Raw genomic sequence first — 22,470 nt, 5'->3', positions numbered from 1 at the left:
GGGTTACAGATACACAGTGTGCCTCTCTTTTAAAGTAATGCTGGGGAGCCAAACTCAGATCTTCATTCTTTTGTGGCGAGCATTTTACCCACTTAGCCGTTTACCCAGCTCCGGATATAGTAGTTTTTAACTTGTAAAATAAAATTTACTACCTAAACAATATTGGTGAATGTTCTGTTGTTAAAATCTGGCTCCTTTGTAACTCAATATTAGTCCAGTATTCCTGATCATGTAAGTATGAGTGTTGAGTTTTTTTTTTTCTAACTTGTTTCTGTAGCTCATGCTGGTCTAAAAACTATCCTTAACAATCTGTTTATTCAAAATACCCATGGTAAATGTATTTTTCATAAGAAAGATGCTATAGTATATAGCAAGGAAGTTTCCTTATATTCCTGTGGGATGTATGTGTGTGTGTTGTGGTAGACAGATTTTATTTTAAAAACAGCAGAGTATTAAGAGGAAGAGAAAAAGCATTAACTTAGTACTTATGGAGTTCCTATTTTGTTCTAATGTTGTCTTTGTTGTTAGGACTTACAAACATGTAAGTCCTGCTCGGGGTGCAGCTCAATAAAGTCTTAACCTCAGGTATATGAATTCACCCTGGGTTTAATCTCCAGCACCACAGAAATAGGGCATCATCCAGCATTGGGAAGGCGGAGACAACAAGAACAGAAATCCAAGTTCGCCTCAGCCTCTGTTCCATAAGGGCTCCCTGGGACCTTGTCTCATGTAGATAAGAGAAGGCAAGGGAGGAAGGAGGTATGGAAGGGGACACAGAGAAAAGAACGGTAACATTTAAGTTCGTATATCCTGAATTTCAAGTATGAGTTTAGGAGTGTAAACGGTGTGTAGTTTTTAAAGGACATTTTAGGAGGCCTTCTTGTCTTTCTTTTAATATCTATTATAGAAAACAAAGCTTTCTCAATCCTTCCTTCTGGCTAGAAAATATGGATCATGGAGTGATAACCATTACTGAAAAATGTCAACTTACCCACAATTTTCCAGAACTTTCAAAACCTAATAAGTTAATGTAAAACAATATCAGAATTTAGGTGTTCAGCTGACTTAATAATTATGCTGTAAAATGTAATTTTCCTGTATCATAGAGAAGGGATTATGTCAGAGATGCCGTTGATGTGCTGATCGTCAACAGTGTAACCTTGCCTTTCAGTATGATATTGATATGGTCTGAAAGGCCTTTGGAATAGTTCTCAATCCTTTGTTAAAAATAAATAAATAACTTAAGCACTGTCTGAAAGTATAGACATGGAAACTGAAATAATTAAAGCCAGAAGAAATTTATGACTGTCATCTAAAATCTCGGTGAGCCTTCTATCATATTTTTCTCTATCAGGCTGTTTAACAGATTTCACCAAATGTGCCATACAGTGCTAGTGAGGTATTAGATCTTGGTAGAAAATAAAACCACCATCTTTGTGTGTTTCTAATTAGCCTGTGATCTTCTCTGTATTTCATTTCTTCTGTTGGCTCAAAACTCTGCAAGCCTAAAGAACATCAGACTCCTGAAAAGACCTATGTCACATGCCTGCATAGGTAGAAATCCTCAGACATGGTTTACGAAGCATGTAAGACTGTGAATTGGGTTATTAACTTGGCCTTCTAAACTTGGTTTCATGGGCCAGTGTTATGTTTGGCAAATGCTGCCTATTTTTCTAGCTCTTGGAGTTCCACAGATCCCGTGGTATGGTTTACAACGGAGTAGTTCTGCGATAATAAGATAGGTTTCCCTTATTTAACCTAGCATTTCCGTACTTGCCTGTCAGAAGGCACCTTTCCCACAAAATACCGTTTGTAAGCAATGTTCCTCTAGATGAGCTATGGGCGTGCTGTTCCTTCTCCACTGCATGGTGCTAATGTTATTCACCATCTAGGAAGAGGGTGTAAAGATTTATTGACCCAGCTGGGCCTTGATGGTGCACACCTTTAATCCCAGCACTTGGAAGGAGGCAAAGGCAGGTGGATTTCTGTAAGTTCGAGGCCAGCTTGGTCTACAGATGAGTTCTAGTACAACCAAGGCTGCACAGAGAAACCCAATCTTGGGGAAAAAAGGATTTAATGACTCGTTTCATAATTTGAAATCTTACTGCATTTTGATTCAAAGTACTGAGACTTCTACACCATTTCACAACTGGTAAGATCGTTTCTTTCCACCACGATTGAAAATGTAAATATTAAATATATAGATAATGAAGTTACTGTACATTCCTGGGGGAAGGAGACCTAGAAATGACTGCTGAGGTTTTTTAAAATCATTTTAAAAATTTATTAAAGACAAGAACAATTAATTTCTGTAATTTCATCTAAAATGTGATAAATAGAATTTGTGTTGTCTTCATTGTAATTAACACTGTAATCCCTTTTCTTCTGCTTGCTTATTTATTTGTTTTGTTTTTTGGTTTTAAGAGTATCTAGCCATTCTCGGTCTCCTCTCTATTTTGACAGTAACAGCACTGTGGTGCCACTGAATCCCAAAATCTAGCATGTTGACTAGTACAAAGGAATTGAGATATTGGTCAAATGAATGAATGCACAAGAGTGGCAAACACATTGCTAAATATAAAGCAATGTTCATTTTTTTTTCAGTTGAAAGTCAGTGTTTAAATTGACTTTGGTCTCATGATAGTGCCCTGTACATCTAGAAAATATCGAGGGACTCTCACATTGACAGGAGTCAAAAAAAAAAAAGTGTTTTGTAACTATCAAATGCTACATCTGATGAATAGTCATGGTGTTTGTTTATTTGCTTGTTTATCATTAGAGGTCATGGAAATGCTCACCAGTGTCAGAAATTTTTCTAATGTGAGCAGGCTTCACTGACAAATAGAACACTAACAACTCAGTGTTCTGACCTACAGGTCAGCAGACAGAACAGTGTGACCAGAGAGGCCTGCAGTAGAACTTGCCTGCCTTTCAATGTCTTCATCTATAATGTATAAAGGCTTTAGTCATTACTCTGCATATTAAGGACCAAGATAATACATTAAAGGCTGTGTATAAGAAAAACCATCAGAAACAATATTCTATGCCCTTTTAAAATGTAAAGTGCAAAACACATGAAATGAGATTGGATGATGACAGGTCAAAGCTTTTTGACATGTTATTTGTGAAGACATAATTATATTGACAACTTCAGATTCAGAGGTAAGTCGTTTAAACAATCACTTACCAGAATTAGCAGAGAAGAAGCAAAGAAACTGACCTTGATCACCTATACAGTTTATATTACATTTTGTAGTTGGTTTGAGTTTTACTCTTTGGGGGCCCACCACCTAGCTCCTGAATAAATTGACAGGGACTTAACTTACTTATGATGCCCAGCCTTAGCTTGTCTTATTTCTAGCCAGCTTTTCTAACTTAAATTATCCCCTTTCTCTTTAACTGTGTTTTGCCTCTGGGCTTTTTACCTTTCTTTATTCTATATGTCTTTCTTTCCTTCCTACAATGTGGCTGGCTGTGCGGCTGATCCTTGGTGTCCTTCTCTCCTCCTTTTTCAGCTCCTCTCTCTCTCTCCCTTCCTCCCTCCTTCTCTCTCTCCCCCTCTCTTAGATCTCTGCCTAGCAGTCCCATCTAAGCCTAACTATTGGCTGTTCAGTTCTTTATTAGACCAATCAGGTGTTTTAGGCAGGCAAAGTAACACAGCTTTACAGAGTTAAACAAATACAACATAAAAGAATGCAACACTTCTTTGCATCATTAAAAAAATATTCTATAACATAAACAAATGCAACACATCTTAAACTAATATTCTATAACAGCATCTCATTTCCTTATTATGTCAGTTGTGAGAGGTGGTTTTGCTGTCCATGTGTTAGGTTGGTGATTAAACTGAATGAGAGTAGCTTGTCCAAGGTTGTTCTGCTGGAGCTACAAGTATTGAGAAGACTTAAAAGGAAGACCTTCTTGTTCTATATTTCATGTCTTTGTTCTCAGACTGGGATTGTTCAAAACATGACCCTGTTTTATTCTCCCTTTCCCAAATGCTTTTATCCTTGACTCTGTTTTCCTAGAAACTGGTAACATTCTACCTCAGGGTGTTATGCCCAAGTTTCTGTACCCCAACTGAATTTATGGAGCCAGATTTCTGATGCAAATTTCATGAGGGTTTTTTAATAATATTCAAACTCAAGTTTGGACTACACACCTCCATCATGCCAACACAGTTGGTGAAGGAAGTACAGCCCTGAACCCAGGGGAGGGGCAAACTTTTAAAGGGGAAATGCCATAATCAGGGGAGTTTGAGTCCTGTTGTCTTGGGATTATATAGGATAAGGTAGTTTCTAAAACCATTGGTCAGTTTTTGAGTGCAAAAACCCTAACAAAGGGCTATTAATAACTGACAAGGTATCTTCAAAGACAGGACACCTCCTAGGAACATCTGGACCTCATTAAATTTTATGGCCCTGCTCCCTGTCTTCTTAATTGGCCAGTTTTAGGGTATATGTTTAAATTTCTGCTATGGCAGCACATTTCTGGAGCCAGGGTCAAGACTTGGTTATTTACCAGGTGGCCTTTAGGGAAAACGGAATTTCTGTAAAATTAAGACTTAATTAAATCTTTGGTCTCACATTTCCCCCCTCTGATTGGCATTTAAGAGTTCCAATCATGGAACTCTTTTAAGTTTTATTGTTTTTCTGGGTTTCTATGGGAGCAACTGATATTGGGTCCGCATTACCATTAGCTGGATGGCCCCTAATCTTTCTTTTATAAACCATACTAGTTTTTTGGGGTTTTTTTTTTTTAAACACAGGGCCCAAAAGTAAGCTACATGGTTAAGATAAGAAGTGGATCCAACAGGGTGGAAATTAAAGTTGTAAGCCAGGGTGATGAATTGAACCAGGACTCAAACCATCGTTGGTCAGCCTTGTGTTCTCTTTTCCGTCAGGCAGGCCTTCCCTAACTTTAGCCATGTACTCTTTTACAACACCACAGTGGTCCACATAAAAACAGCATTCCTCTCCCAGAGCTGCACATAATCCTCCTTGCTGTAAGAAAATGAGGTCTAAACTTCTGTTTTGCATGACTACTTCAGCCAGGAAAGTTAGGGATTCCTATAAGTGGGAAGTGGAGGCTTTTAGTCTAGTTTGATGGCCGCTCAGAGGCTGGAATAATGCTGACTCTAGGTAACCAGTGATGCTGTTCCAGTCCCCATTCCAAAAAGGATGGCTCCCAGCAGGATGCTTAGGGTCAAGGTAGTTGTTTCTTTTGAGACCAGGGGTGTAGTTCTCCAATTTTTTCAAGAAATTTGTTCTCTGCATGGTAAATGAGTCTAGGAATCAGATGTACCAGCAGATAGAATCCTTTGGTGCTACTGAGGGTTAAGGTATGAATACTGGGGGTGGGGGTGGGAGGCCAGTATAACATGCCCAACAAGTATCATTGTGAGGAATTAAGTAGGAAGGCCCTGGGGGAATGGCCTGGGAAGAGTTCCTTAGGCACTGTCAGTTGGCCGGGCTGGTTCCTAGGCAGGTCCTAGCACCAGCCATCTAATGGAGAGTCAACTGCGCTGTGGATCTCTATCAGCATTGAGTGGAGTCTGAGGTTTGACTAAAGGTTCCCATTATGGTGACACCCTCGTGATAAGGGGGAGCCATATCATAGCAAAGCCAATAAGCCATGGTCAGATTTGGCTTTGAGGCACTTAGTACTAAAAAGGACTGAATTATGAGACCAAATCTTTGGTCTCACAAGGGTAGGAGTCATCTTCATTGTCTCTCTTTTCTTCGCATCTCATGTCTGCTTCATTGACAAACTCTGACACATTTATCTTCAAGTATATGTCCGTCCAATCCAAAGACTTCTCACTCACCTCCAGGTTTCCATCCTGGTCTGGGCTACATCATTTCTCCCAAGAAGTCTGCTGCTGTTGCCACTCTTACTCACCCGCTCTTCCCTCTCCACTTCTTAGCCCATTCCTGACATCTAAAGTAGAGGAAACTTTGCAGATGCTAAGAAGGGTGTGCAGGTCTTGAGTTATTAGTTTATCATGTCCAGCTTTGCTTTAGAATTACCCAGGAGAACTGTAACGTTACAAACTGACACTCTGCCACTGTTTCACCCTCATGTTGGCCACTAGCCCACTGAACAGTTTAAACCACACTCATTTCTTACTCTTCTTCAACAGATGAGCAAAGTTTTCTTGCATCATAACCTTTGTGCCCTTGTGTCCTATGTCAAGTTATGTCTGCTGAGTGGTAATCCTTAGATGTTCTTGTGGTTTGTTCACTTACTTTATCCAGGGCTTCTGAGATAGTACTTAGGAACTTTATTCCTTACCCTGCTTTGGTTTTCTATAAAGACATATTGCCACCTGAAAACGTGTTCTATATTTGACTCATTGTTTTATTTTTGATCAGGAAGGACTTGCTATAAAGTCGTGTTTATTTTTTTAATTGGCCTTTTCACCAGTACCTCTATATGGTAGGAAAAAAATCCTAAGATGAGTTGCTCTGCCAGTGCAAAGAAATCCAATCAGGTCAAATCAAACCAAATTAAAATGCTCATGTTTTATTAAATACAACACTCTCGGCTAGCCAAGAGCATGGCAGGGGAGACAGAAAACTGGGGAGCACATGCAAAACCTGTGACCACATGTTCCTCCTCTGGGCGCCCACTTAAATACCCCATGGAAGTGATCCTAATCCTCACCCGGGGAGAGGTCAGGACCTGGTATGCTGGGATTTGGAGTCCAAACCAATGCAACTCCCAGGCCAGGGGGCTGGGATGGTTGCCAGGGGCCAGGGTGACTCTCCCAACTTAACATTACAAATAGCCACTTATTAAAGTTTGGAATGAATAATAGCTTTGCTAGTGTAAGAAAGATCCTTGGTTTGGGATAGGAAGACATTAAGTTCACTTGCATATAATCTGTCACCATATGTAGGATATATCCCCTCAGCTGTTATTAATGAGTCTGCTTCCAGTGTCTGCAAACTGTGGGTAGCAAGGTGCTGGCAGTTAGGGGTGAGGAGTTACATGAATAACTGTATGAGGTTTTGGGAAATAGTAAGATGTTCTAGATATGAAAGGTAAACCTTGATGTGACCCAGCCTTTACTCTCTTTAGAAAACTTTGTAAGGGAAAATCACCCTTACAAATCAGCATTGTTCTGCCCAGTACTTCCAGGAACTGGCAGAGGTTCTGCTCAGACAGTATCAGAATCAAAGCTTAGGGCCTAGATTCATCCTTAGGGTCAGGCCTCAAGAACAGCTGCCTCCACCATATGGTTAGTATCCAAATGTTGGTAGAAATGCTTATGTGTCATAATTATTGCTAAGATTCAAGAATATTAAAGCATCTAGAGCTGTTCACTTAGTCAGTACTGCCAATAATGATAGGAAAGTATGTTCTTTGTTTTATTCAGGAAAATTCTAGATTGTCCTTACATAAATTATTCAAATCAGATTTATTCTATTATTGTTTGAAAAGAAAATATGAGCTCATGTAGCTACCAAACTGACTTGAAGGAACTGCCCCTCCTGTTGTAAGCACCATGTACCCCATGTTAGCAGGACTTCCCTCAGAGCCTTAGGCCCTTTGCCATCTTCTGTGGTGGCTTAAAGGATTCAGTCTCCCCTTTCCTCATATGTTATCTAAGAAGCCACCTGCTTATTTTTTGACTGATGTGCACACTTGTTTAGAAACATTTCTTTTGCAGTAGAACCTGATGGATAATTTGATACAGTTTCTGGCTTCTGTAAGTTGTGTGATACTGGTACATAGATTTTGCAGCAATCAAGTTCTCTCTCCAAGTAAGTAAAACCTTATCATAAATGTGCTGTTGTTTACACTAAACAATGATAAAGGGTTGATTTCTTCATAAAGTAGAAGGACTGGACAGTTAGAAGAACCTTGCCTGCTGCTGCCTCTAATTTCAGGTTGCTGGGTAGAGGTTGGGGAAGGGCTGTGACCTGCTTCTGGAAGTAGCCTGATAATGAAACAGCAGAGGCCCAGTTGGAGAAGAGGCTCAATGAAAGAGATGGTGACTCAGGCTTCAGACTGAAATAGCTATGACTGTATGTCTGTACTCTTCATTCTTTAGTGTTCCCCCCCCAATGAAATTAATTTTCTACAACCTAAACAAATAAAAATCCATGACAGAATTAGAACTAGAAAAAACATTTAGGATAAGTACATAAAACATTAAATAATGTAAACTTCAAATTTTGTGTTGTTCTTTTTTCTTATGACTGCATTTGTGTTATAATTTTCTCACAAAATTTTATCCTAGTAAATGTTTGTGAAAATCAAAAAATATTTCATAAATATGTACTGAATTTTATTTTTTTCCTGAACTGAGACAAATTACAGGCACTAATTCTTGAAGGCAGAAGTCACAAAATAATTCCACACTAGTTCAGAATTATGAATAATAAAGGGTTATTTATTTAGGGGAGACTTACAGATCACTGTCCTAGATAACAGTCCTCTGCTCGAATGGGGAGCAGGAACGGAGTCTAGTTGGGAATGAGAGCCAGAAGCAAGAGAGAGCAAACACTTTACAGCTGCATTCACAGTATAAGAGACCACACCCAAGTGGACTGGTATCTTAAATGCTCTTGGCTGAAGGACCTGAATGTGCTCCTACAGCAAATTCTTTATCAAAATAATGAGTAGTGAAATAGAACTTTAGATTCTGTCCACAGCAGGAATTAGTAAAATTATATCCGGGTCTATTCATTGGGTATCTACTGAATGTCTAGTGGGTGCCAAGAAGACTACCTTTGAAGACTGGATTGGGTCTTAAGACTATGTAGTAGTGATATTTTTTCTTTTTATTGGTTTTTACTAATTTTTGGTGGTCGTGTCAAAGAAAAGCACGATAATATTTCAATTAAAGGGGAGTTTTTGTATGTAAAGACCAAAAGAATAGTCTTGGCTTCCTTACATGAATCAGAAAAGATCATTCTGGACTTAGTACAACATCAGTGGCCAATGGCCATGATGCCTGGTTCTTACTCTGGAGCTCTGCTGTTGGGCGACTAGACTTTCATTCTTTTACACATATATCCTGTATCTTTCCTTCAAAGTTGGATGTTGTTGCCTCTTTAGTTCATTTTTTTTGACTTCCCACTTTTATCTCTATTGTTTATTTATCCAGTGTGTCATACCCACTGTGTGATATTCATGCTCTTGAGTACTAGCACTGGAGCTCTTTGGTTTTCCTTTCTGCAGTGTGCTAAATGTAAGTGAGCAGTTCTTGCTGTGACCCTGATTGAAAAATGGTTGGTAAGGACTTCTGAGTGCATCGCTGTTTCTTAGAACATGGTGACCATGGTCATTATAGCAACAATAAGAAGAATGACATCAAATGAAGAGCATGGGCCTGAGGAGTAAGCCTGACTCTGGCATTATTTAATTAAGTAAATTCAGGAAAGTCTTTGAAATTCCTCAGGCCTAAGTTTAAAGATTTAGAAATGAGAATTCTGAATTTGATGTGACCCTCAAGATTCCTTCTAGTACGATAGATAGATAGATAGATAGATAGATAGATAGATAGATAGATAGATAGATAGACAGACAGACAGACAGACAGACAGACAGACAGACAGACAGACAGATATTTCTAAAGGTCTCTGTTTCTGGAGATCACAGACACTGTAATAGGAGTGGTGCTAATGGGAAGGAAGGTTAGTTTGTAAACAAAAGATGTTACTGGCAGCTCCACTTTGGGTTTGTCTCAGTACACTGGTGTTTGGCCTCCCTTTTCAACTTTGCTCAGCTTTCTTCCTCACTTTCTCCTGGGATATGTTATGAATCTAGAAAGAAGACAGATGATTCTTCATTTTCAAGGTCAGATCTTTGGAAACATACAAGGCCAAGAAGTCGTGAATTAATGTAGCCTTCTGTGCAATATTTCTCCAGCATCTTTTGATATGTTGGGGTCATTATATGCTCCCAGCAGTATATTTTACAGTATCATAACACTTTCACAAATGTCAGCCTGGAAGTCTGGAGAGAAATCTTATATTTCCCTACTGCCACATCTCTACATAATCAGAAACTTCTGTCAAGTCTTTCTCCTTTTGAAGGTCATACTTCTGTCTTTTGTTTCTCCTTTATTTCATGCTTCTCTTAAAAAGGAACTTTTTTGATTTGTGAGAGTTCAGCAATCACCTGGCTCCTCTTCCTCATTGTATGGGGTTCATGTGTTACAATCCCAGCACTTGAGTCATTTAAATCAAGCATAGTTGGCCTTCATTGCTTTTGTCTTTGAAGTAAAAAAGATTAGGAAGAAATTGCCTGTTAGACCCAAGTTAAGTATTTATTTTAGCTTCTATATCAGTGAAAAATCAGTTCTTCATGCCTGTTACTTAGAGGTGACTTTGATTTAGTTTGAGAGGTGTTGAAAAGTTTTTACTGTAGCTTCAGACTATCTGAGTCATTACTGTATTTTATTAGTTGGGTTTCCATTGACTGCACCTTGATTACTTTTAGCTCTGTAAGCTTCACCCCTTTCTGTTTGAATATGAAAATATAGTGAATAAGTTAGGTTTTCAGCATTATACCACAGTTTTTAATGGTGTCCTCTCCCCTTTCTCAACAGTGAATAGAAAAGTGCCCTTTCCAAAGAGGAAGACTTTTTTTTCCTTTGTTTTAACCTGACATCATAGGAAGTAATTTGCATAGCTTAGTTGTTACCTGTGTTGACAAAGGTTTCTGTCCCCCTGGTCCACAGCTGTTCAGTCCTAAAGTAACACACAGAGGTCTACATTAGTTATAAAAATTGTCCTGTTCTCCTTATCCCGCCTCTACTTCCTGCCTGGCTGCTGGCCAATCAGCATTTTATTAAAACAATGCAATGTACAAATAGGGTATAAGACAATTGTCCCATAGCACTCCCGACCCCATATTTTTCAAAACAAGAACTCTGAATCTAATCTCCTTTGTGTAGCTTTCTTTCTGACCATCATCCATACAACTTGTGGCCAATACTCTAAACAAAAGAAAAACATCCATAATCCATTTTTTCAGGAATACGGGTGTAGTTTTCCAGGCTGATTAGGGGGCATTGGTAATCTTATGGGGACCTATAGAAAATTTAGAATTATGATCAAATCCTTACTGGAGTGTTCTGTGAGACTTGATCATCTCAGCCAGCAGTCTTGAAACTGTTCGGATGTAGAACTCAGACAGCTGGGCCATCTGCTCCTATCAGAGATTTCTCAGGGGTCTTCCTTGAAGAAACCTGCTTTTTCTTAGTCCTAATGAATCCACAGCCTCTGATTTCCTATGGAAACAAAAGCAAAACCTCTTCTCCAAAGTAACGTATCTTTTGACTTATATTTTAAAGTCAAAGCATTTTCAAAATATATGTGTTGGGTTAATCCAGCAACATTTATAATCAAATGTCTTTTAGCAGCTGTTACTTTTTCCTCAGCATTCAAACAATTCAAAGACAGCACAATAGCATACGGTATCCAGACTTTCTGTGTATTTTCCATTTTTACGTGGCTTTATTTTAAACTCTATTTCTTTTATTTTTCTTTTTAATTTTTGTTTTTTTGAGACTAGGTTTTTCTGTATCTTTGGCTGTCCTGGCACTCACTCTGTAAACCAGGTTGTCTTTGAACTCACAGAGATCCGCCTACCTCTGCCTCCCAAGTGTTGTGATTAAGGAAAGATATGTGCTACCACACCCGACTACTCTCTTTTTTATTTTATTTTAAGGACTTTATTCTTTTTCTTTTCTCTCCCAAACCTACACATATTTTTAAACACACTGTAAATCATTTAGAGGTTTTCTTCATCTGAATCTATACTGTATATTTTTCTTTTTCTGATCACATGAGTTTTAATTTCCTAAGTCTTTAATTTAATGGCTAGAATTAAAGCCCTGGCTTTGACAGCTGGATCTACCCCACTCCTTAGCTTTCTGAGAGTCTAGCCTCATGGCGGACCTACTGGCCAGAGCCATGTTTATTGCTACAACTCTGGAGTTTCAAGGTCCCTGCCACCACCAAGAAGCATGCTGTTGGCTATTCATAAACACCATTTAAGTACTTTATGGCAGAGCCTCTTAAAAGATCTGCAAGGTTTTTACAGCTAAAGCTGAGTCAGGAAACCTCTTTTAAATGAGAGTGCTTACCTCTAGCAAACAGAACCCACCTGAGAAAATGCTGCTACCAAAAAGCCATGCTGCATTCTACTCTTTTTGGTCTAGAATTACTTCCTAACCTCTCTCAGTTTTATGTGGATGCAGTTGTCCACGTTGGCACCAATTTTTGCTAAAAGTTTCTGTTCTCCCTGGTCCCACAGCCATTCAGTCCCAAAGAAACACACAGAGGTCTACATTAATTATAAACTTGTTGGCCTATTAGCCCAGGCATCTTATTAACTAATTCTTACATCTTAAATTAGCCCATTATTCTTGTCTATGTTAGCCATGTGGCTGTGGCTTACTGGTTCCCAGGGTCTGTCTCCAGGGACTCTATAGCTTCTCTCTGACTCTGCCCTTTTTTCTCCTAGCATTTAGTTTAGTTTTCCCCACTTAGCTCTGATCTACCCTATCAGGCCAAGCCAGTTTTCTTTATTCATTAATGATAATTACTGCATACAGAGGGGAATGCCACATCATATAATGAATTTAACTATTAGTAAACTGTGTTAGAAGTGGAAACATCAGTTTCTGGATGTTTGGGTCTGTCTGTCAATATGAGCTGTTAAGAAAAAACCCTCTGATATCTGTTTGCCTAGTAAGGCATGTTTGGAAGACTCATAACCAAGCTTCTAGTTCTCCAGCTCTGACTCAGGCTGTCACCAATCCCTGGACTACTTTGAATAAAGATGTAAAAGAAGGCAGCATATGCTCCCCATCATCATGGTTCTATGTATCAGAGAGGAGTTTTCATTTTATTCATGAGCCAGAACTATTTTAACAATAATAATATTAAGCAGGATGTTATCAAGGTGCTTCTTTCAGTTATGATGAGATGAAAAGAACATGGATCACAAATGTGATTTAACTGAGAATAATATTTACTTGAATATGGATAGGAACAGAGAAAAGACTTGTCATCGTATGAGGCTGCCTCCCTGTCAATCAAAGATTTCATTTGCTGTTGATAATCTTCAGTGCTGCTACTCTGTCATCTAGGAGGGAGAATTCAGGAAGGAGGTTCGAGGTGCTGCCAGTTCTCTTTCTTTGATTTTCCCATGTTTGTACAATGTTTCTCTTAATATTTTCTAATGGACACAGCCTTGAGAAGTGAGTTGTCCTGTGGGACTTTGGATTTTCTTCCTGTGCAGGGCTTAGCAGAGTACATTCAGTACTTGGTTGTAGATGGAGACTACACTTTCATCTCCTGGCTGCCTAGACCTAAATAATCAGACAGAAACTATATCAATTACAACACTGTTTGGCCAGTGGCTCAGGTGTATTTCTAGCTAGCTTTTACATCATAAATTAACGGCCCTAGGCAAGTGGGCCTAGGCTATATTTAAAAAAAAAAAAGCTGAGCCAAACCCAGAGGCTGTGAGCCAGTAGCAACCTCCAGTGATTTCTGCTTTGGATCCTGCTTGAGTTCCTGCTCTGACATCCCTCAACAATGGGCTATGACCAGAAAATGTATGATGGAACTCTTCCCCCACCTCTAAACACACAACCACATGCCTGTTGCTTTTGGTCATGGTTTTTATTCACAGCAACAGAAATCAAACTAGAATACCCACCCAGTTAGTAAAGGCTGTGATTGAAACTGTTCTCCTTAGAGTACAAATCCCATATTTTCCTACTACACCTCACTGCTATCAGTAGCTGGACTACTGATAGGTCGTAGAGCCCACTTGTTTAACTAAATAATTCTAATTTCCAGATTACAAAATAGAAATAAAATTTGTGGTATATTCTCAGTAATCTAAAGCTCTGGTAGAAAAATCTTAATGTTAATCTGTAACAAGTTTATACTCATTAAAAAAAATGTCAGCTTTCTTTGTTTAGGATGGAGTAAATGTTAATTATTTTTTTCCTGTGAAGACTTGATTTGTTGTCAATTAATATATTAGGTTCTTTTTATTGTTGTTGTTCTTTCTTTTTATAGAGGAGGGGGCATTGATTTTTCAAGACAGGGTTTCCTCTGTGTAGTCCTGGCTGTCCTGGAACTCTTTGTAGACCAGGCTGGCCTTAAACTCAGAGATCCCTCTGCTTCTGCCTCCCAAGTGCTGAGATTAAGGACGTGCACCACCACACCCATTAAATTCTTATAAGGAACTAATGATTTATTTGAAGTGCTTTTGTTAGAAGATTAAAATTGTTTACAGTTGGACCTGTTACTCCTTTTGCAATGTGCTAAATAAACTTTTCTTCTAAAACAAACAAACAAACAAGCAAAACCTAAAACCAAAAAGAATTTCTTTGAGTTTCAAAATCTGAAGTCCATTGAGGGTAAGTGAGAGCCCTTGATATGACAGGATTATGAAATAGGGGCCGAAGAGTTGGCTGAGCAGTTAAGGGTACACTTGCAGCGAACCATAGTTCTGTCTCCAGCACTTAACATTGGTCAGCTGACAACCCATACTTCCAACTTTAAGATATCTGACATCCTCACATCCATGTATATTTGTATATACACATGCATACAATATGCATTAAAATATTCTTTAAAGATTATGAAATAGTAATTGGATTTTAAGACTGCAAACTGTTAAGTCATTACTCGAATCTGTCATAAAGCAATGTTTTGTCTCCTTTGAGTAATTTTAAAAATTCAGGTCAGTCTTTAAAATCCAAGGGTGAATATTTCTGCATGATAGTGACCAGCAAGAACTGAGCTGTTATTAAGCTAGGTATGTACTTTTTCAATATACCTCAGCCTTTCTTTAGCCCAGTTTATTTACTTGTTCTACTTGTCATGCCTTGAAAGCATTTGAGTTTGTGATGCTGAGGCTAGTGCAACCTCGTCTAGCTACTGAGTAATGGCAGAGAAAAGTGCATTTCCCTGTCTGTACTCCTGCCTTCTGTACTTAACCCTCTGTAGTTTTGTGCCTTCGTCCTATTTTTTTAATATTAAATTATTCGTATAAGTTTGTCTCATTCTCCTATGTCTTTTAGAAAAGGAATCATAATCTCATCAAGTAACTCAAAAAACACTATTGGCATATGTAGGCGACTGAAAACAAAAAATATGTCTCCTACCCTAAGGAAAATCATAGCCTAGCCTTGATTATTTTTAATTCAAGAAAGTATCTAGCACCCTGATAAGTACTGCGTGTGTGTTCAGAACCTGCTTGCTAGAATGTGGTCATAAACAGCATAGGGTTTGAGATTAAAAAGGCTTAATAAACTTAATAAACTGAGTGTGGTGGAGCATGCCTATAAGCACAGCACATAAGGGTGAGGCAGAAAAATTGCGGATTTGAAGCCAGTCTTCAAGACTCAGAAATTAGAGAGAAAGAGAAAACCACTTAGCTCAATACTTGTTAAGTAGAAGACAGAAGACAGTGTTGCCATATTTACAAATTTTAATCATGCAATAAGCAACAGACAATTCAATATATTGCAAAAAAAAAGAAGATAGTTTATGTAAACATGGCTTCAGATTTCTTGTCTGTAAACTGGAGTTGTTTCTAGTGATTATGGGATAAATTGGGGATGAAGACTATGAAGCACTAGGTAATAATGACTGCCATTCAATAACTGCCCAGGATTTGGTAACTCTTGTCACTAGAACTACATAAAGAGTTGGCACTTAGGTGGAACTTACTGATGAACAAATGAATCAACAAAGTGAACCAGCCTTTGTGGCTTTGAATGTACCGGTTTGATAAAATCTAAGGATTTGTTATTCAGGAAGCATCAACACCCAAAGTTCTTTAAAATGTGTTTATATCCTGATCTCCATGGGGTGCAGTAGCTATTTAAAGTAGGGGAATATCAGGTGAGAAGTGAGGATTAAATCTCTCCTGTTCTATAGGGTAGACTCATGCTCAGGATTTTGAGAATGTACTCAAAACTTTTTAAAAAATGACCTGTGTACTCAACTTTGTGACTTAACAACTTGAGAGTGTTGCCCTAAAGTAGCAGTTCTCACCCTGTGAGTCTCAACCCACATATCAGATATCCTGCATATCAAATATTTGCATTATGATTCATAACAGCAGCAAAATTACAGTTATGAAGTAGCGACGAAATAATTTTAAGGTTGGGGTCACCACAACATGAGAAACTGTATTAAAAGGTCAAAACACTAGGAAGGTTGAAAACCACTTCTAAAGATCAGGACAGTTGCTAAGGGGACTGTTGAAATGGGAAAAATATCAGACCGCTTTCCTGGAGTTCCTATAATGCTTCCTATTTTTTACAGCCTTAGGAAATAAGCAGAGAATTAACTAACTGCCGTCTTTGTTTCATGTCACTGTATACTGATCCTCTGAGCCAGTTTTTCATATGGATTTATGAAACTAAAGCTCTGAGAGACGAAGGGATCCAGTACCGTGTGCTTTGTAAGGACTGACCCTGCACGTTTGCTTTTTCCTCAACACCACATAGCCTCCCAAAGCCTATTTTGGGAATAGGAATAAGGGATGCCATGAACTCATGCCTGGAAATTGGAATCACTATTAAAATGAGAAAAACAACAGTGCAGCCTTTACCTGCCTTTCTCAATTCAGAGGCAGGATAAGAAAGCTGTTTCATTGTTTTTAAATTTTCTTAAAATTCAGGTGACTTTGTAACACAGTGGTTATAAAATGGGAGTTCTAAAGAATAAGTTAAAATATCTTGCATATCACCATAGAACCTTCATCTGGCAATGGATGGAGATAGAGACAGAGACCCACATTAGAGGACTGGACTGCGCTCCCAAGGTCCAGATGAAGAACAGAAGGAGGGAGAACATGAGCAAGGAAGTCAGGACCGCGAGGGGTGCACCCACCCACTGAGACAGTGGGACTGTTCTAATGGGAGCTCACTAAGGCCAGCTGGACCAGGACTGAACGAGCATGTGATCAGACCAGACTCTCTGAATGTGGCTGACAAGGAGGGCTGACTGAGAAGCCAATAATAATGGCACTGGGTTTTGATTCTACTGCATGTACTGGCTTTTTGGGAGCCTAGTCTGTTTGGATGCTCACCTTCCTAGACCTGGATGGAGGGGGGAGGACCTTGGACTTCCCACAGGGCAGGGCACCCTGACTTCTCTTAGGACTGGAGAGGGAGGGGGGAGAGGGGAAGTGGGAGGGAAATGTGAGAAGGGGAGGAGGTGGAAAATTTTAATAAATAAATAAATTTAAAAAAAAAGAAAAAGAAAAAAATACAGTATAAATAGGAGTGGAGAAGGTGACCCAGTTAATAAAATATTTGTCTTAATGAAGACCAAAATTTGATACCCAGAGCCCATGTAAAAATGCCAGATGCAATGGTTCATTTATAACCCCAGGTCTGGGGCAGTAGAGACCTGAAGACTCTGGGGAACATGGACCATCCAGCGTAGCCTAATCTCGGTGAGCTCCAGACCAGTGAGAGACCCTGTCTCAAAAAAAGATAAAGGAAGGTGAATGATACCAGAGGAATAAAACCTGAGACTTGTCTCTGGCCTCTGCACGTACGTACATACCAAAAAAAAATATATGTTAATGATCTGGAACCAAGGGAAGGAAAATCTTGGCAAAGAAAGGTATCTTCAAGTATCTGCCTTTTTGATTCCCCTGAGAGCTTCCACATTATATCAGTTAGAATTGTTTTTAGCTTTGAGCAACAGAAAGCTCAGTGTGAGTAGTTTAAGAATAATGGTCTCTTTGTTTCACAGAATACAGACAAAGGAAAATGAATTCTGGCTTTGGTTTAGTGACTCATGATGTCAAGACTGCTTTGAGTCTTCTCAGAGGCAGTTTACAAGAGTTAATTTTTTCTGCCACGTTGGTCCTGGAGATCATACTCAGGTGGTCAGGGTTGGCATCATGCACTGTTACTCACGGAGTCAACAGCAGACCCTAGGATTCCCTTGTGACTGACAAGGACTGCAGCCTGAGGTACTGTATCCCCCCAAGCCTGGAATGAAAGGACCCTGTTTCTATTAATCTGGAAAGTGCACACTAACCCAAACACCAAACCAGGTTTTTCTTTCTTTCTTTTTTTATTTCTTTTGTAATACACATTGCAGCAAGATTATAAAGCCAATGCCAACAGCAGCATAGAACGTACATGCAAATATTCTTTAGTGGAATGAGCTGGGAACAGACAAACATTTCATTCGCTGTTCATAATAATCTTGTGTTGGAAAGGAAGGGTATATTATATTAGTTCCACTTTATTTTGCTGAAATCACACTTAGTGCCATACACTTAGTGGCAACAAAAACAGAATATACTACTGATTATATGTGTGCCTACTATGCACTGGATTCTAAGCACTTTATATGTGTGTTCTATTCTTCCATTCCTTCCTGGAGCTGGTGGGAGAGGATTCAGCTCTTCTTATTCTATATATCTGAGTAACAGAGATATAGACAAGTTTTGATGTAATTTGTTTAGTACTGCAGGATGGAACAGAGGCAGAATTTTGACTCTGTCGGTGTTAGCCTGATGCTCTCCTGGCTTCTTTTCCCTTTTCACTATCAAAACTTCATCCCTGTGTATGCAGGAATGTGCCACATTGCTGACATTGCCCAGAGTCCTTGAATCCATTCTATGCCCCTGTTACTCCTTTTAATTTATGTGGCCTATCCTGTTTCTTCATTATTGTTTTTATGAACACAGAATCCAACAACACATTATTTTAAATGCTCTACCATTATGAATACATTTCCTTTCATTGTAATGACACCAACTCTAATGACTACATTATGTTTCCATGCAGATGTCACTGATGTTTTTTGATGTTCCATTCTAATTTATGTTAGGAAATGAATGCTTAAAGTATTGCCCAGGCTCCCATTACTCCAGAGGAAATGAGAGGCGCCCTGTGTGTGTGCATATGTTCTTGCATTCATGCAGTAGATAGAATGGTTTGGTCAGAATGAATTGTGTGCCTGAAATGAGAGTCTAGGTCTTTCCTAGAAGGGCACATTGAAGATTATTTGCCGTACATATTGGCAAACCTATGCAAGCAGTTTTCTTTGTGAGTACATGTTTGGCCTGCTTGCTAGGCACAACTGTGCTCAGATTTTTGTAAGGAAGGGAAAGGGGAGTCTTCCAAGGTCATCCCCTTATGTACATAGCCAGAAAAGGTTGCTGTTCAGGACCTGCCATCTCCTATCGATCAGCCGTATGATGATATAACCTTCAGTTTGGAGGGTGTAAAGTGAGACAGAAACTCACTTGGAAGCATAATATGCTGGGATTAGGAGTAGTTGTGTGACTTGATCTTTCTGGTAAGAGTGGGAGCATATTATCAAGAATGAGTATGGACAATAAAGTTCTGGGTCCTTTATGGAGGGGGGGATATAGTCCTCTGTCATCAGTGACCTCCCTTGTTTGCACGGTGTATCTACAGTCATGATGCTGTAGACACTCAACCTGTCTATAGGAAGGCATTGCATGAGATTTATATATGCATATACTGTTTTTTTAATCCCATATCATATATATATATATCAGTTTATCATATATGCTGTTTTTAAGGTTTAGGAGTTAAGAAATACCTGGAAAAAAATGTGCAAAAGCTAGTTCACAGACTATAATAGTATCCTCAAGAATAGTACACGTTTATATTAGACCAGCTAAATCTTGTAAATATCTAGGAATATCCCCCTAATAAAACTTGGATACTTAGTCTAAGATCACTGATTTACTATTTATGAGGTACATCCAAGCCAGAATAGTGATTATAAACTAAACTTAGGATGTGTTCCTGTGTGTGTGTGTGTGTGTGTGTGTGTTTATCTGTATATACTAAAGACATGTGTTAAGGGTTCAGAAAATGTTCCTATGCCTTCAACAGCACATGTCCCAGAAAGGGGAGGAGGTGGGGAAGAGAAGAAAAAGGCCAAGACCTTTCCTAGAAATTGGCTTAGGAAAAGTAAAAATGCTATCTGTATTTTTAAGTGCTAGTAAATCTCACCAGAATTTTACAGCTGAAAATTTATTTTAAAAATGCACTATGGAACTTGTGATGTCGCCTTTTCTGTTGCATGGGGAATGCTTTCTCTGAGTCTCTGAAGGTTTAATTTTTACACAGTGTATTACCTGACTCTTGTCAATAACTGGAAGAACTAGTTTGCCTGTGTCTTTCCAGAAATACACGTCTAGATGAAACCCAGTAACCTTAAAGAAGTTCTTCTCTGCCCCTTCATGCTAGAAAACTACTTGTCCTGTGTTAAAAAGTTTATATTTGTAGAATCAAATGCCTACTTTTAAGGCATTTAAAATGCAAATAAGTAACTAAATTGTATCTCTGAGCCCATATGTGAGTTCAAATAGTAATACTGCCTGTTAAATCTTTAGAAGGAAACAGCAAGAGAGCAGAGCATTTTGAGACCTGTGGGTTTGGGCAGTCTGCCACACTGTTCACCGTTCATCTGGGGCAGTGATTTGAAGCACATTTTATTTTTGCCGTGGGCAGGGTCAGTCTTTCTTCAGACTTCAAAATCTTTGTGAAAGGGACATGGAGAGGAAGGTGCAGAGGGAAGCTGCCTTTTGCAGCACTTGCTTCTGGTTTCTGTGTACAGAACACAGAAGGCAAGGGCAGTTTACCACCAGACCAAGCTTGTGTCAGAATTGCAGGAAGACTAAAACTCCAACAAAGGGAACTTATGTGTGCTCCTACTAGGCCCAGACCTCAGCTACTCTGCGTAAGAACAGGGATGCTTTGTTACCAGCCTAATTCTCCGACATCGCGCTGCTTTTTACGCAAATAAACTGTTAGGCAAGCCCAAAGACCAGCCTGAACCCTGCTTCTGTTGAGCTGCCTGTGTTAACAGAGTTCCTAACAAATCTACTTTTCAGGGGCTATAAACTAGAGCAAAGTCTTTTGCATCAATTCATCCTACAGGTCTTGGCCTTCTAAATGTTTAGTGTTCCTGGGCATTTATGTATATGGCACACTTTCTGGTTTCTGCAAAGCTATACTTCAGCTCTAGAGAGACTGCACCATAAGGGAGAGGGCTAGCCCCACAGAAAATGTGACTCTATTTCTTGAACCCAATCCTCTGTGCTTCCACTTTAGTTCTTTTGTCTTGTTTTTAGCTACAAAAGAAACTCATAATCTTATTTTTTTCAACTATATTGAATGAGACAAGTTGTTCTAAACTTCTGAGCTTTTTAAAACTATTAATCTGAAATAAAGCAGTAGCTATTATTAGTAGCTGTTCATAAAAAGCCTTACCCTGTTCTAGAACTTTAATAGGATTTCCTATTTAGGCTCAAACATACTTAATTACATAGGTTATCTATGATCTACTTTATAGGTGGGGACACTAGAATTCAGAGAGAAAAATGACCTCCCTTTGTTTATTTATCTCAGTTCCCAACCCTTTTCTTTCAGATGGTAATTGATAACCAAAAGATCAATGAAAGATCCACAAGAGAGACTGCATTATATAGTCTACTTGACAGGTGGATGGAAGCTATCATGCATTGCACAGCGCCTAGCCTTCTCTTAATTAATGAGATCTGAGTGGTGCAGACTTGATAAAAATCCACAGTCAGCCTCAACTTTCTTCTTACTGAAAAACATGGGTTTTTTTAATTGGCAAAATGTGGATTCCAGATATGGCCATGTGGCTGACTTCTCTGAGCCTCAATTTCTACATCTATAAAGCATAATCATCCTTGCCAATTAAAACAGTTAAGAGATAAGCTTGAGGCGGGGGTGGGAGGGCGTCATCTTGCTTTTCACAGAGACCAGTGGTTCCCAACCTCCATTGCTGCACTACTACATTTACTCTTAGAGCATGGTCTGCCCATCTTCTTGACTGGGCAAAGAGAGGCATGTGACTAACTGCCAGTGGGTTAGGGCCACCAGACCCCCAAGTACTATCAGGACTTTGACTCTGCTGAGATACCTGAATAATTTGCGGAGAAAATAGCTCTCTCCAAATGAACAACAAAAAATTACTTCCACTGGCTTTATTTAAATGTGAAAGATATCACTTTTCCTAGTTACATTTATTTATTTATCTGAACTGTCTTCATTGTCTCCCAGCAGATTATCTTAAATATAAAAATAATCCACAGAAGAATTCTCTTCTTTTTGAAGCAATGCATGAAATACCTACATTGTTAACCATCCTGTTAACATCCATGTTAACCATGCCTATCCTGGGCTAAGAGAAGATTACATGGAATATTTAAGTAGTGAATGGTTGGGAAAGCAGATTGATTTATGTACTTTATATTAACTTCTCATACTGGTGTAGATAGGAACTATCTGTAAAGCATTGTTCTGTATTTAACAAGTCAGATTTGGGCTCAGAATGTAAGAACCTTGAGACTCTTTAATGAAGAAGGGAACAAAGCAGTATATAGCAGAAGTCTACTGTAGGCAGACGTTTTCCTCATACATTTCATGAAAACATT

The 22,470-nt window shown here is 38.9% G+C and overlaps 1 protein-coding gene across 1 annotated transcript in view; it reads left to right on the top strand.

The window, feature by feature from the left end:
- Positions 1 to 22,470, top strand: part of Trim44 (tripartite motif containing 44) — a 101,921-nt gene that overhangs the window by 57,059 nt on the left and 22,392 nt on the right. The window lies entirely within an intron of this gene.

This window comes from Microtus pennsylvanicus, chromosome 2, assembly GCF_037038515.1.
Source record: "Microtus pennsylvanicus isolate mMicPen1 chromosome 2, mMicPen1.hap1, whole genome shotgun sequence".
NCBI classification, from domain to species: Eukaryota; Metazoa; Chordata; class Mammalia; order Rodentia; family Cricetidae; genus Microtus; species Microtus pennsylvanicus.
Note: the sequence above shows the minus strand (reverse complement) of the source record. Positions and strands in the feature narration are given on the sequence as shown.